Here is an 11,554-nt window from a genome sequence, read left to right on the forward strand (position 1 = left end):
AATGCGAATGACACAGCTAAAGATATTCATAAACTGAGGAACTACAGAAAATGTAAAGTGTGTAACGCTTAACAGACATAACCGACATAATGTAGTATAATGTAAAATAAAATAAATACAATAAATACAACAAGTGATTTATTCTAATTAAATATAACCGTAAACATTATTGACTTCATCCCCACTACTTCATAAATTATAGATTGTAAATTGTAAGTGATTATGTCCACACAAATGCGAATAGAAGGTAGAAATTCATAACTGAATAATGTATAAAGATAATAAACAATAAGTAAAAGTGACAAATCAAACAAATCAAATATAAAATATAAGGTGCGTGGTTCAATTAACACCATACTACTGTATAATATAAGAGGAATAATAAGTCAAAGCAAGATATTTAAAATGATATTTAAAAGATAAACTAATAATAACAGAATCCACGCACCATCAATGCATTTGGACAGACAAAATCACTTGTGAGCACAGAGGAAAGAATAAAGTTAGTGTTGGCGCAGTGCGGGGAGAATAATACTCACTGTTTTACACACTAGCATTTATTAATAGACAATAAGATAATGAATAGGATATAGCATAATAATGAGTGCATTAAAAAGTAAATATATGAAAAAAAAACGTTGCATTACGACTGCGACTACGTGGCACATAAAAAATACCAAGAAGAAAAAACGGAACATATATTTGTGTCGCCGCCTTACAGTGGGCCTCAACAACTAACTTCTTTCTCAAGCGGGAATTATAACCCATCTACAATCCCCCACTTTATAATTCAACCGCGGATATTAGTCCCAAACTTTTTGTAGCTTCCAAATGTAAATTTCTGCCCAAGATCTTTGTTAGTATATCGGCTTTGTTATCGGAAGACGCAACGTATTGTTACGTGCGGCGCGCGCGCGTGTGCTTGTGACGCGACTATGTCAAGCGTCAGCTGATGTGTAAATGCAAGAGTATAAAAATGTGGTAGTGTACTGGTCAAGCAATGCAACTATCGATAACGTAACGCGCGGGTGACGCCGTAAAGCCAGAAAATTATTAAATATTTGTGGGTTCGGAGATACGCTAGTCCCATACGAGCCCTTTCATCAGATCGCTAATATCATGGGATTTATGAAGGAGACTAATAAAGGTTATCAAAGAAAATTAAATTTGATTGAGATGAATCAAATGATATATTAGAAAATAAAAATGTTAAAATATAATGGGATACATATAACAGTGAAAGGTATAAAATATATATAAAATATTGAAATATGAAAGATATATAAAATAATGAAATAATATGAAAAATATATAAAATATTGAAATATAATAAAATATATATAAAATGTCGAAATATTATGAATGATATAGGGTATCGAAATATAATAATGATAGGTGTAAAATAAAATATAAAATATGATGAAATATAACAATGTGATTAAATATAAGAAAACGCAGGTTTAGCTCGCGTACAATTTAAACTTGAGACACACAATTATTGGCCGGAAATAGACGAATACGTGTGATAAAGTACAATTTGGAATTAGGAATCTCCAGTTGAAGAAGACTCTTACAATCAAAATTGACTACGTCAATTTTGACTACTGGAAATTCCTTATCAATTTATGCATGCAGCGACCGGAAGAGTAATGGAAACGACTCACCGGATTATGTGGTAAAATTCCGTATAGTGATCCAGATTCTACTGCTGCTATTTCTCTGCTGACTGTTCTCTGGAGGAAGGAGAGTGGAACACACACACCTTGAACCGCTGCACCGATATACAATTTTGAATGGCGCGAACTATTACGCAATCTATTAACTAACACTACGGAAATATATGTACTTATAAGGAAATAAAATTGAACTGCAAGGTTAAAATAATGAATAAAATAATCAAAACAAACGAAAGTAAAATCGATACACGAAGATTGAGTCTTTTGCCCTATTTGCTACTTCCGAACAATTGAGAACAAAACTCGTCTCTAAACCACTTCGCGGACCCGCCGACACGCTGCTCGCGATTGTACGTCGAAGAGTGTCGCAATCTGCACCTCTCGGAGAAGACCAGAGTGGGCCTCGTCCGAAATTGTTTACATTGCGTTGTTGTGCGCCTAACGAATTAGGCGGCGGTGTCAATGCGTAAGGAAGCGGGATTTGCTTATCGGTGGTGCAGCAGGGATATGTGCGTTCCTCTCTCTGTTTTAATCTTTCTGTTTCTAATTCACGTATATTCCTTTACTCTTCCTGTCATATCAAAGACCTCGTTACTCATTAAAGTATAATAAATTTTACAAAATCGCTCTAATCCTAGCGTTATAGGAAGGAAACATGCTTTTCAAAACCATTACAGGTTACTGAATTCGAACGAATGTCAAATGGAAATTCAAATTCGCAACTTGGACCAACCGGCGTGGCGGAATTACATTATTATAGTGCTTAGTGAATTTAGCAGAAAATTCGGATTATTATAATGTACGTATAGGGAATTTTGATCATCTTCGCGGAACCGATAAGGAACGTTCTAGAGTGGTCAAGATTATCGGACCACACAAATGATGTTTCGGGTTTACATCCGGCGATATTCAGTACCAAGAACGACATGTGATTTTGAACCGTGGGTCCACGCTGATTTCGAAGAAGGAATTTGTTACGTTAACAATCGGAATTATGGCTGGAGGAGATAGATTATCTCGAAATTTCAAGGATCGTTTTGCGTTCAATCCGGGAAGGTCCGGAATGCAAGACAAGCTATCGATGTTCGTGGTTTCCGTTCGCACCTCCAACCAAGGTCGAGGGTACGACGGATCAAGACGATGGGAGCTGGCCCATCAAAAAGATGACAGAGAAAAAAGGGGGGGGGGGGGGGGGGGGGGGGGAACAACATGGCTTTCGCCTACAATTGCTGCCTCAAGGCAGCAATCCCAAAATGACGGGAACCATTTGCAAGGGAACGGATGGACAGTCGTATCCCGCATGCACTGGGGATAATCCGATGATGGTAATGTTAATTAATCCGCCCGTTAACACGAGGACAATTCGATGATAGGGGGGGAGGGGGGGAGGGGGAGGAGAACGTGTAAAAAATTCTGTTCGGAACGTAACAGTATTTTAGGCAGACAACACCATCGTCAATGGTCTGTCTCACATAGTGATATGCGACATCAATGTGTTTAGTTTCTGACCTCTCTATCCGGTTTCTAGCGAAATCCATTGCCGCTCGATTTTCGCACTACATGATATAAGGTGTCTCTATCCAGTTTCCCAAATCTAGATCATCAACGAATAACTTCACCCAGTTTGCTTCCTTAGCCGCCATTGACATCGCTACATACTCTGCCTCCATCGTGGACGTTGATATACACTTCTGTTTTGACGCTTTCCAGTCCACTAAATTTCCTCCAATAGTAATCGCTGTACCGCTGAAGGGGCGTCTGTCATCAAGATCTTCTGCCCAATTAGCATCGGTCCATATCTCTAAGGTTGATGCCCCTTTTTCATACTTCAATCCTAAATCGGACGTTTTGTTCAAATATCTCAATATTCTCTTTGCCTCCGTCCAATGTACCCTTCCTGGATTAGAAGCAAATTGCGCTAACTTTGTCACTGCATAGGCAATGTCCGGTCTTGTATTCCGTGCCACATACATGAGTGAACCTATCAATTCGCGATAAGGTACATCGTTCATCTCTTCCTTTTCCTTTTCATTAATAGGGCAGTTTTCCTTACTTAATTTGATTCCTGGTTCTATTGGAGTGTAAGCTGGCTTACATTCGGACATTCCATATTCTTTTACTGAGGACTTAATATAGTTTTTCTGATTTAATAGAAGCGTATCTCCCACTTGGCATATTCCGATTCCCAAAAAGAAAGAAACTCGTCCTAGATCTCGTATTTCATATCTATGGCTTATTCTCGTGACTATTTTGTTTAATACATTCTCATTCTTAGCGAATACTAACAGGTCGTCCACGTATGCGACCACGAACGTGCAGAAACCCAATTTGTATAAACAGCCACACGATGATTGTCTCACGAACCTTATTTTGCGTAGGTATGTATCCAACTCTTCGTTCCAGTTATGGCCACTCTGCTTAAGGCCATAGATAGGTCTCCGAAGTCTCACTATTTTTGTCTTTTCATCGTTACTAACGGTTTGCACCCTCATGTAAATTTCTTCTTTGAGACTTCCATTTAGATATGCACATTTCACGTCAATATGTCGATTTTTCCATCCATAAATTATTGAAAAGGCTAATAGGTACCTTATCATCCCGAAACTGGCTACCGGAGCATAAGTTTTGTCATAATCGATCCCTTGCTTTTGCCGAAAACCCTGGGCTACTAGTCTGGCTTTATACCGAACAGCTTGACCATTCTCGTTCGCCTTCACCTTGAAAACCCATTTGCTCCCTATACATGTCTTCATCGGTGGTAAGTCTGCATCCTCCCAAGTATTTAATCGTTCCAAATTTTCAATTTCCTCATGAATTGCTGCTTTCCAATGGTCCGCCTGTGGTGATGAGAGAGCTTCTCCTAAGCTATTCGGCTCTTCAATCTCCATTAAATTTAATTCTACCGTTTGTTTCGGTTTCCCTTTACAACCATATGGATTTTTTATTACTTTCTTGGGTCTTCCAATTCTTCCTGAGAGTCGTGGAGTGGGTTCGACTTCCTCCCCCACTATTTGCGTCCTCACCGTTCCGTCATCAGCGTCTGGTTGGCAATCATCATCCGACATATTAACACTGTTCTCGTTACTTGATTGGTCGTCTGATGACTCCTCGAGCTCTTTGTCCAAATTTACGGTTCCTTTTGGTAACTCTCTGTCTTTCCTATTCTGGAACTGAAAGTAGCACAAGGTGGTATTTCCGTTTAAATATTCAAAACCCACTTTGTTTTCGTCGAACTTTACGTGTTTTGTATGTACTATATCTTTTAATGTCGGATCCCATAGTCGGTATCCCCTCGTCCTATTCGAGTATCCAACGAATATGCAAGCCCGTGCACGCGGGTCTAATTTTCTTCTGCCTCGACTAGGAAGATGGGCATACGCCAAGCACCCAAAGACCTTTAAATGTCTGACGCTTGGTCGCTTTTCAACCCAAATTCCCTCCAGTACTCCATCTCGCAGGTTGCTGTGGATCATTCTGTTTCGCACGTAAGCTGCTGTCGCTACCGCTTCGGCCCAAAAGGTTTGAGGTAATCTTGCTGAAAGTAGCATTGATCTGACCATATCCAATAGGGTCCTATTTGCCCTTTCCGATACTCCATTCATTTGAGGAGTCTTAACACATGTCCTCTCGTGTTTGATTCCTCGCTCTGCAAAAAATTCTTATAGACTTTTATTACAGTATTCTAGACCATTATCTGACCGAAAACGTTTAACCCTCCGTTCCTTTTGAGTTTCGATTCTTGTTACATACTCCTTAATTTTGTTCGCTGCTTCGTCTTTTGACTTTAGGAACATTACATCTATTCTGCGGGAATAATCATCTATTACAGTTAGAAAATACCTTGAACCACCTTCTGATGGGACGGGCATCGGTCCGCAGACGTCAGAGTGAAGCAAATCTAATATTGCGGAAGACGACTTTCCATCAAGTCTTTTGTATGGTGTTTTTGTCGACTTTCCCAGGCAGCACCCATAGCATTGGTCAGGCACTATCATGCTGTCTGTCAATCCACAAACGTAACCCTTATTAGCCAATTCTGATATGCTTCTATTATTTATGTGACAGAATCTATGATGCCACATTCCTGGTTCGTTCACCATTATGGGATGTAATTCCTTCCTATTCTTTTCATGGTTCTTTACATTCCCTTGCAAAATATAGAGGTTATCCTGGCGATAAGCTGTGGCAATTAGTTTATTCGTCCCCTTGTTTATAATTTTTGCAATTCCTTCTTCAAAAACAATCGTTTTTCCCTTCTTCTTTATTTGAGCAACTGATAAAAGGTTTCTGCGACATTTGGGAACATAATACACATTCCTTAGGGTTACCTCATAATCTGTGTAGCTTTCACTAGTATTCAGCACTATGTCCCCAATCCCTTCAGCTATCAAGGTTGCCTCATCCTTTTTAACCATGGTCTCCGCTGTGCCAATTGGCTCTGGATTAATTTGTCTAAGATTCTTAAACCAATTTCTATGTTTACAAACATGATGTGTTGCTGCACTATCAATCAACCATGTATCCTCCAATTCAACATGATTTACATTTATGGATAAGATAAAAGATTCCTTTTGTTGAGAACGTACCTGTTGTTTTGTATCTACTCTTCTCTTTCGACACTGTTTTGCAAAATGACCAGCTTTTCCACAATTAAAACATTTCTTGTCTGGTTTTTTAACATCTGTCTTATCTGGTCTTTGACGATTACTCTTGTTTATTTGGTAAGCAGATACTTCATCTTTTTGATGTTCATAATCTTGATCCTTTGACATTCGCCTCTCATATTCCATTAACAGGGCCTTTTTGATTTCAGTTGAAGTAAATTTAGCATCCTCTAAATTAGCCAGGGACATTGTCAATCCATCATAAGCCTCTGGCAATCCTGAAAGCATGGCATAGGCCAGATCCTCATCCCTCATCTCTGAACCAGCATCCTGTAGATAGTCAGCGATTATCTTCATTCTTGATATATAAGAAGCCATTGTCTCGTTTTCCCTCAAGCGAATTCTGATAAATTCCCGCTTGAGCTGCATTATTCTCTGCCTAGATTTTGGCTCATACACTTGTTGAAGAACGTTCCATGCCTGTTCTGCAGTTTTGCAATCTACTATGTGAACTTGTTGATCTGCTTCAACAGCTAGTGCTATGGTTGCAAGTGCCTTCTCTACCTTACTATTAAGCTGACGCACTTCTTCTTCCGTTGCATTTTCTTTGAGTATTGCCTCTCCATTCACATAAGGCCATAGATCTTTTTGTATGAGATACATTTTTGCAGCAAACTTCCATGTTCTATAATTATCTCCATTCAACCGATCTATTTTTCCAGCCTTTGAAACGCTCGCCATTGTTCACACGCGTCTTAGACCTTTCTCGAATTTTAACCTCAACACGCGTCCTGGGCCCATAACCTTGTTGGCGCAGTGCGGGGAGAATAATACTCACTGTTTTACACACTAGCATTTATTAATAGACAATAAGATAATAAATAGGATATAGCATAATAATGAGTGCATTAAAAAGTAAATATATGAAAAAAAAACGTTGCATTACGACTGCGACTACGTGGCACATAAAAAATACCAAGAAGATGTTACGTCCGGAAAAATTTTGCAAATTTGTCCGCCTCACGTTCCCTTATCAAGCCTTCGGGTTGTAAGAGACTTCTTCATGTGGGAAATGCGCAGGGAAAAGTTTGAGCTTATAATTATTCTACTTTTGTCTTTCCTATTCTTTCATTCCTCTCATACTTCTCAATTCTTTTCTTAGTTGAAACCCCTCCTTGAAACTATCGTCGTGCTCAACTGCGTAGTAACAGAAACATGTGATAGAAAAGCTCGGCTTCGACCGAGGAGAGGTATCATAAACACCGTTCGCGGCGCGGTTAGCCAGTGCTTCGCATTGTAGGGGTCTCCTCGGGCTAACTGCGCAAAAACGCAAAGATTACGTTATTACCGAGATTAACATCGATACTCTCCTCTTTTTCACGCGTGGGCGCCAGTCGGTCCCTAACCCGATCGCGTGTATGAATTGATTGCTGGAATGAGAACGCAAAGCAATCTAGCTCGTTGAATATTTGTATGAATGCGAGAGCGAGGAATGAGAACCCTTGCAGGCAAACGTTAGCAAGCGTTCGAGGACTGTTTAGAGGCAAAGGGTCGTACGGGGCAATAAAAGTCTTTGTATCGAATTCCGAGAATTTGCCTGAAACCGAAAACCTAACGATAATTTTCGAATGGCGAGAACGTTCTCGAAGCAACTACGTCGCAAATGTAGTAACGAATATTCGATTAATAATGGAAACCTGTCGTTATTAAAAAAAAATAGCAATCGAACACCGAATGCCTTATGTCGAGCGTACCGGCGCAATTCATATTGTTGATCGATTTCTCTGCGAACAAATGATCATGAACAAGCCGATTGTTAATTAAGAAACCACGCGATCCTCGGTTTCATTATCCGTGCGCAATGGTACTACGAATGATTTAATTGCTTCCAAATTTATTGTTCAATAATTCTGATTCAATTTACTAGTTGATAATCGCTTCATTTACTATCTAATAACCAAATTATCGAAACATGGAACAATCCAGAAATTCTACGGCGTAGAAACACCGAAAAGCCGTTAGACAGAGAGGGAACACCAAGAAAGAGAGAAAACATGATCTAGACGAATTTAGCTGGCACGCGCGCTTAACCAATAGCGACGCACGCGACGCTGTCGTCACGCGCTATGATTTGCCGAAATGTCCCCACGCAGGACATCGTCCTCGCGACGGGCCCTTCCGGCTAGGATCGCGATCGATTCTGATCACTCTTCGTCGAACAATCGAGTAAGTCGGGACGGGAGCCCGTGCGTCTAGAGATAGAGTTGTCGTTCGTACTTCGTTGTAATTTACCTGCGCGGCAAGATCTACGAATTAGGCAGAGTGTCGTGAGAGTGAAATTCCGGATACGCGGCAAGAACTCAGAGACGCGCACGTAAAGCCATTTCACACTATTAAACCTCTATCTTTTCTCTTTCTTTTAATCCGTTGTTCGCGTAATTTTCGTATTAAATTTACTCGCGTTATCATTATATTATTTCGAAGAGCGTAATCGTCTTGTGTTCGTCTAATTAATTTTGCAATAAACGACAAACGGGCGGGCGACAAGTGTAGTGCCGCCACAGATCTCTCAACCTTTCTTGGTGTTCCAGATCAATCAGCGATTTTCAACGATCAACCAGCGATTTTCAACCGATTTTATCGTATATAATACTCTACATTCTCACGGTAAGCCTGTTCTGTATTAATTCGTCGAGCATGGCATTAACATTCAATTTAGACACGGCAAAACGGGCGGTCTATTAAGCCTACGGGTTATAAGAGTCTCTTCATTTTAGATCGTCCCGTTTCTACAGTCAGGTACCGATTATATTATTTTTCGCTATTTTAATATTCCGAATTTTTCAATCATCGCGAATACATGTGAGTGACGATTGTTTCGACTGCGAGGTATTTTATCAGGGACGACCTGTAAAGCCCTTCCGGGGGTTATAAGAGTCTCTTCATTCAGGTCGTTTCCTTGCGGATAGAAACCGCCTAAAATTTGATTTTTTATTATATCCGGTCGCGGTAGTCGTCCTACGTTAACCATATATTTTTCGCACTTCAAATACGAGAAATAATTACAATAGAAGCTCTCATTGTAAACCAAAGGTTAGACATTATTCCGATTTTCATTTATATTATTAACGTACAATAGGTTAAGCATCTTTACCCTTGTTCAAACAGTATTGTTATTAATTGAATTTACTTAACAGTGATTAACAGAAATCAAATAGAATCAGTTTAGTATTCAAACAATAGTCATTGCAAAATTCAGTTCTGTTAGCTTCAATAGTTATTTTTGAATTAAATTACTTTCTTTTTGCACACTAAATTGCATTCACATTCCTTTCAAGTTCCATTTTGTATCATCTCCTTTATCATTTTGCATTTTAAATCCACGCATACCAATACAAGGTTTCAAGGAGGGACCCGTATGGGACCCAGAGCACTGGCGAAACCAACGGAAATAAACACTATCTAATTTTCCGTCTTTTAATTTCGTTCTGAGGACGCTTCCGCGTCATACGCGGTCAGAACTGGTGGCAGCGATACCTTTCTCATCGCCCAAAAATAAGAATATTCATTTTTCTTTTTTTACGTTGCGCGCTCACGCAACGTGCAACGTAACAAGAAGAAACGGAACATATATTTGTGTTGCCACCTTACAGTGGGCCTCAACAACTAACTTCTTTCTCAAGCGGGAATTATAACCCATCTACAGTTAGAATAAAATAGATCAATCCCTTAACTGTAATCAAAATGAGTAAGCAATGTATAAAGAATGAATGAATAAATGAATAAATAAAGAATGTGAGCACAATAGTTATGGAAATTAAGAAATTGAGACAATAAAGAGAAAAAAAAAATATATAAAGTGTAATGCTGCAACCAAACATAACACAATGTACTGTTATATAAAATAAAATAAATAGCATAAACACAGTGAAATGAATTAAATTTCACCGACAGCACAATTATTGGCTCCATTACCATTACCCTATAAATTTAAATTATAAATTATAAATTATAAATTGTAAGTGATTATGTCCACACAAATGCGGATAGAAAGTAGAAATTGATAACGGAATGATATATAAAATAATAAAGAAATAAATAAATGAAAAGCGACAAATAAATCAAATCAAATGTGGGCTGCATGGTTCAATTAAACACCATACTACTAAATAGTATAGGAATAAGTAAATCAATAAGTAGGGTATCCAATAAGATAAACTAATATCACTAGCCACGCACCATCAGAGCATTTGGATAGACAAAATCACTTGTCAGCACAGAGGAGAGAATAACGTTTAAATAAAATAAAATAAAACAAATCAAATCCATTAACTTTAATCAAAATGAATGAACAATGAATAAAGAATAGATGAATAAATGAATAAATAAAGAATGCGAACACAACAGTTATGGAAATTAAGAAATTGAGACAATAAAGGAAGAAAATGTAAAGTGTAATGTTATAACCAAACATAATCAAACACAACAAAATGAATTAGGTTCAACTAAAATACAACTAAAATATGACAGCACAATTATTGGCTTCATCACCATTACTTCATAAATTATAGATTATGAACTGCAAGTGATCATGTCCTTGCAAATGCGAAAAGAAAGTAAAATTAATAACCAAATGATGTATAAAGATAATAATAAGAGCAATAAATAAATCAAATCAAATCAAATGTAAGCTGCGTGGTTCAAACACCATACTATTGTATAGTATTGTTGGATTCCGGGTTGGGGAATCAGGTACAACACTTTTAAATATCAAAACGTTTATTGAACGGCAAGAACCGCACGCTAGAACTGACCACAGAAAAGTCTACTGAACGTTTTTGGGGAACATCTATATATAAGGTAAGCGAGGGTAACTGGGGGTCAGCGGATGGTCAAGGTACAAGGGGCAGGATGAATAACTGGGGAGAAACCACCCCTCAAAGTTTCGACCTGAAACTGCTATCTCGAAAACCAAAGAAGATACGTGAAAACTTCTAATGGGCGGATTTAATGGTTTTTTATATACAATGATATGACGTTAACAGATTGTCGAAAATACCATTTGTTTATAACAAAAAAAATTTTTATAACATTATTTTACAACTTATTTAAATTTATGTAATGACAAAAAATGTAGAGCATTTTATTCCAAATCCATTGATATATATGTTTATGAAATTGCCTCCTACAGTTTCGTAGATTTTTATTATCGCACGAATGCCCGCTGATTCAGCGCGTGATACTTTAATCGTACCTGACGTTATACCGATATTA

The sequence above is a fragment of the Osmia lignaria genome, unplaced genomic scaffold, assembly GCF_051020975.1.
Source record: "Osmia lignaria lignaria isolate PbOS001 unplaced genomic scaffold, iyOsmLign1 scaffold0035, whole genome shotgun sequence".
Lineage (NCBI taxonomy): Eukaryota > Metazoa > Arthropoda > Insecta > Hymenoptera > Megachilidae > Osmia > Osmia lignaria.